Source organism: Sinocyclocheilus rhinocerous, unplaced genomic scaffold (assembly GCF_001515625.1).
Source record: "Sinocyclocheilus rhinocerous isolate Xijiao unplaced genomic scaffold, SAMN03320098_v1.1 scaffold632, whole genome shotgun sequence".
NCBI classification, from domain to species: domain Eukaryota; kingdom Metazoa; phylum Chordata; class Actinopteri; order Cypriniformes; family Cyprinidae; genus Sinocyclocheilus; species Sinocyclocheilus rhinocerous.
The window spans coordinates 965,157-970,978 of NW_015639247.1; the positions used below are offsets into that span (position 1 = coordinate 965,157).

Sequence of the window (5,822 nt, forward strand, 5' to 3'; positions counted from 1 at the left end):
CCAGGTGTTATCATTCAGGTTTGAAACAGCAGACTTTTTATTTTAAGTGAACTATACCTCTTTTGCATGGACAGACTTTGTATTCTTTGAAACAAAAAACTTGCAGTTTGCAGAATATAAAGTGAAAAAGTATCAGCTGAATTCTATTCAGACACGTCTTTGGTCTCTGAGAGGCCTTCTGGGGGAAGGGTGGATGGGAAGTGTTAAATCTTCCCTCCTGTAGATCACAGCCGGGTCACGGTCCGAGCTCACGGCCCGCGACACGAGTGAAGACCAGTCTCTGAACTCATTACAGTCCTGAAGAAAGATCAGTGCTTCTCCACTGCTTCAAAACAGAAACAAATAACGTTCTTAGAACTTCCCTCAAAGTTACGAACAAACGTTCTTCCAGTAACGTTGATAGAATGTTTGTTTAAAGTTATCTGGTATTTAAAATTATTCTCAAAACGTGAGCACAAAAACATTAGGCTACTTATACATCGGTCATGGAATAGTTTTTTTGTTTGTTTGTTTGTTTAACATTTTTTAAATGTTACTTGTTTCAGAACGTTCAGGGAACAGCGAAAAGTAACATGCTTGCAAAATTACAATGAAATATTCCCTGAATGTTTGCATCACCACCCTTACCAAAAAGTAGTATACTTCAAGTTTATTTTATTAAGTATACTTAAGTAAAGTTCAAGTATATTTTTAAGTATACTTTATGTAGTAAGTATACAAATATCAGTGTACTAGTAGTATACTTGTAAGTGTACTATTTCAATACTCATTGGGACTAAATTGGCCCACTTTCTAAAGAACATTTAACTGGACGCTCCATTTTCTAACTTAATGGGAACGTTAGCGAAACGTTCTTATAACGTATTTTGTTTGCTAGGCTGGTGATATTGTCTTTTATCTTTGTGTACTTTTGTTTATAGTTTTTGAGAATAAAGGCGTCACACAAACTGTAATGCTGCATCTGTCCAATTTGAGCATTTGATTGGATGCGCAGCCTGTGACATCATCAACAAAAACTATGGGAAGTGTTTTCGCCGCTTAAAAGTTGAGGCCTCTAACAAAAACGTTTTGCTAACGTTCCCATTAAGTTATGAAAATGTTGATTCTGAATATTCTCCGAACATTGAAAATGTCCAGTTTTATGTTTAAAAACCGTATTTTGGTCATGTGAACATTAAAGGAACATCCCATTGTATCATTTCGCAAACATCATGGAATGTTACTTTTAAATGTTCTCTGAACATTCTGAAACAATTAGAAACATTTAAAAATGTTACATGAACCTCCAACTAAAACATTTAATAAATCAATATGTAAATGATAACATTAGCTAACATTTTGAGTACATTACTAAAGACCAGAAACGTCTGAATGAACATTGTGTTAATGTAACTGGAAGAATGTTTGTTCATAACCTTGCCAGAAAGTTAAATGCTGGGGATAAATGTTGTTGTTTTGCAAGCCTATACACAATTATATGGATATTTATATTACATTATCTGTATCTTGACATTATTTTCCCTGCTGTCTGTGACCCGTGAGCAGTTTTTGGCTCGTGATCCACCTGCTTTGAAGCAGATTTCCAGTGAACTGTGTCAGCTTCTGCAGTGTTTCCGTCCCCGGCGTCTCTGCTGAGTTTAGTGTCAGTATTAATTCTCGATCTGTATTTGTTTAACACCTGGAGCTGAAGGCGAGAATGAAATAAGAGCCATCTGAAGGTGTACGCTGTTGATTTATAGCTGTTTTTCTTATGGCTGGATTTGCATGCAGCAGCACCTGGATGTATTGACCAGTCCTGCTTCTGCGAGTCGAGTCAGATTATTTTATTTTAACAGTGTATTAAGTATGATCCAGAATGAAGGTTAAAGTGATATCGACTGAAACTGGTATGAATCTTGCCAAAGGGTGCTTTTCAAAATTTCAACTTGAGGCAAAATCAATAGCCTGAAAGAAAAGCACACATAGATCAATGCTGCCCTCTATTGAGAGTTTAAAACATTTCTTCTCGTTATGTCTTTGGATTATGTGTTCTTATCTGGATATGCAATATAAATAAAATCTATAATATTTTGTAAATAAATAAGTGTTTTTTGTATATATCAGAAATATAAATCTTTTCTAACATTATAAATGTCTTTATCATCATTGCTAAATAAAAGTATTAATTTCTATAATTTATTTTTATTTAAAAAAATTACACTGACTCCAAGCTTTTGAATGGTATGGTGTATAATGTTAAAAAAGCTTTTTATTTCAGATAAATGCTGATCTTTGGATCTTTCTATACATCAAATAGAATGCAGTTATTTTAAATAGTAAAAATATTTCACAATATTACGGCTTTTGCTGTATTTTGGATCAAATAAATGCAGGCTTGGTGAGCAGAAGAGAATTCTTTAAAAAAACATTAAAATCATCATTGGTAGTGTATATAGGATACATACATATCATTCATTCATTCATTTCATTTCATTTATTTATGTAGCACAAATAAACACAACAGGAGTTGACCACTGCTTTACAGAGTATAAAACTAAGATACAAGAAGAAAAAAAGAGAGAGAAAGCAATAAGACGTAATAAAACATAATTAAGAATTGCTTATCAATTCAGGGGTCGAAGTATTAGTCACTCACTTCCTCCCTTCCACCCCATTGGTCGACTTCTAAAGAGTGACAGTTCCAGGCTCCGCCCCCTCGGGCCCCATCCTGGCCCCTGTGGCCCCTGTAAAGCTCTGGCCTTTCTGCAGATCCAGGAATGCCTAAATTAAAGTGAAGTAAAGTGAGTCATTTGATTTATCACTCGCTGCATGCAAAAATTACATGTTTTATTGCTTGTCTTTTATGAGTCCCTCTTGTATCTAATTGAGAGTTTGCAGGGCTGTTAATAGATAAAGCAGCACATGGATGCTCTAACCAGGGCCATCTGGAGCGGCTCACGTGCTCACGTTTGCACAGACAAAATAAAAGTACTTATTTCTGATATATACTTCGGTTGGGATGTATGTATATGACTTTATGGCCAACAGGTTTTCAGTGTCACTGATTTGGGATTTACAAACATGAAAAATAATATACACTCTGTCTTCACGTTACCATAAAGAGTAAATTATCAATCTTAAGTTGTTTTTATCATATTTCCGTTATGATCCACATGACGCGGGGTCATGGACTACGAATCCATGTTGAAAAACTACGACTCCCATAATGCACTTGTTGACAGTAACCGGAAGTACTGTATACGGAGTCCACGCGCTGTTGTGTTTGAAAATCATGCGCTTGGAGCAGACTGGGTAAGAAACACCTTCATTATCACATATAATATAAAGTTTAAAATACATGTCTGTATCAAAAAGTTTAAAATATTATAAATAACGATTATGAGTGCGCGTCAGTCCCGTCTTTACAGAAAATGTGGTAATACCATAGTATTCCGACACATACCATGGTACCAGTTGCTTACAGCATTCACAAACCATTACGTGTTACAGCAAAGTACTAAAATAATACTGTTGTATTATTATGGCACTGTCTCCACAAATCCATGGTATTACCCTGGTACTTTTTTGTTAATGCTGTTCTGTGTATTATGTAAATGGCACGTTACATTATTATGATAATTATGTTATGTACTGTGAGATATATTAAAAAAATTCCATGTACTGTGATATTACTGCTATGGTAAAGTACCTTTTATAATGAGTGCCAGAAAGGAATTTTAAATCAGCTGAATTTTTAATGCTTCCCTATTAAAAGTACCATAGTTTGTACCAAAGAAAATAAATAAACAATAATATTAAAAACACAATTATGACAAAAAGTCTAAATAATGACAAAGTCGAAATTCTGATATGTATATATATATATATATGAAATATAAAGTAAAAAAAATGACAAAAACAAAATTGACAAAAAGTCACAGTTGAACTTGAGATACCATATTGTATTACTTTTTGTCATAATTTTGACTGAATTTTAAATTTTTTCCTATTAAAAGTACCTTTTTTTTAATCATGTACCACTGTATTCTTTGAAGTGTCTTGAAAATACCATAATAACTTAATATGGTACTCATTCAGTGGAAATTTTTTTATTTCAGAATCAGTGAATATATATATATATGTATGTGCTGTCAAACAATTAATCGCATATATGTGTATATTTATTATGTATATGCATGTATATATTTAAGAAATATTATATTATAGTTTATTATATTATGTTTATATAATAAATATATTTATATATAATATAAATTATATGAATATAAATATATACATGTAAATATTTTCACATGCTTTTTCATGCACGTGTGTGCATTTATATGTACATAATAAATATACACAGACATAACACACATATGTATTATGTAAACAAAACTTTTATTTTGAATGCGATTAATCGTTTGACAGCACTAATATATATATGTATCAAAGTACCATAGTTTTACCATCACTGTACCGTGGTATCAGCGCAGCATGTTCGAAAGGACAGAAATTATTCCAGAAGTTTATGTGACGGAGCGATGCGTGTTCAGACGGATGCTGCTGCATTTATAGACTTCATTAAGACATTGTAAACTTCTCCTCTCTTAATCCGCTTGTTTTCAGAGCAGATTTTACATGCTCGGGGCTTTTAACATTCACACCATCGAGCGCTCCGGCGTGCCAGAGCTCAGAAAATAAATCCATAAAAGCCCCAATCAAGCCGTTTGCGTGTGAGACGACACTTAAAACCAGATTGCGGCGGGTTCGTCAGCGAGCGAGGCGCATAAAATCTGTTCAGAAACGTCTGATCACACAACCAGCAGAACTGGACCTTGTTTGTGAACCCTATTAATAACTTGCATTGTTTTTTTTCCTAGGGATGGAACGATATCAAAATATCATGGTACGATAATATCTCGATTTGAAGTCCACGGTACAATATTTTTTGCAATATAAAAAAAAAAAAGACAAATGAAGACTTTTGTACATTTTAAAGTTAAATTATTCTATCGAATGCACTTTTAAGAGTTCAGAATTAAGAGCTTCAACCCATGTTCTTAAAGGGTTAGTTCACCCAAAAATGAAAATTAGCCCATGTTTCACTCACCCTCAAGGCATCCTAGGTGTATATGACTTTCTTCTTTCAGACGAATCCAATCGGAGTTATATTAAAAGTTACCCTTGCTCTTCCAAGCGTTAGAAGGGGAGTAGGCGGGTGTTTTTGTTCAACAGTCCAAAAGAAGTCAAATAAAGAGCATCTGTAATAAAACGTACCATGTACTTGTTTATCAGTTCCTAACAGAAACATAGGAGGTAGTTCAGCCTTGCATATAAAACTATGATTATATGTTACACAGCATGAGAAGAATAAAGACTGATATTAAAAGTATACATCATCTCACATAATGCAGTGCTAATTGACAGCCTTTATCAAAATGAGATTTAAGACACATTATACAGTAAATGAAAAATGTGTCCTTTTATTATTGCGTGGACAAAATGCTGCACGTTTCTTTGTGAAATTGAAATATAACAAATCTAAATTGAAAACGTAAAACAAGCCCCAAATCAAAGAAGTAACACGCATAAAAGAAATCTCTTGGTATAAACAAACTAAGGCTTTGTCTGTGCTCTTTCCATTTAAAATCAGAGGCAACCACTGCATTTTAATCACGATTCAAACAAAGATGCTGCATACATGCAACACGAGCAGTTTTTAATCTAAATTAGATTGTATAATTTCAAAATCTGAAGCAAAAACAGAATGGTCTGGCTTCAATTTTGTGAAACTATACATAAAAATATCTGCATGAAACAGAAACAGCAGACGAGCTGAA

The 5,822-nt window shown here is 33.6% G+C and overlaps 1 protein-coding gene across 4 annotated transcripts in view; it reads left to right on the forward strand.

Annotated features, from left to right (window-relative positions):
- The first annotated feature begins 3,149 nt into the window (after positions 1–3,149).
- Positions 3,150–5,822, forward strand: part of LOC107751077 (hemK methyltransferase family member 2-like) — an 11,985-nt gene continuing 9,312 nt past the window's right edge. The window contains exon 1 of one of the 4 annotated variants that reach the window (XM_016566671.1): positions 3,150–3,291. The gene's annotated coding sequence lies outside the window, so the exon portion shown is untranslated. The remainder of the gene's footprint in view (positions 3,292–5,822) is intronic. The other 3 variants (XM_016566672.1, XM_016566673.1, XM_016566670.1) reach the window with 3 other exon arrangements.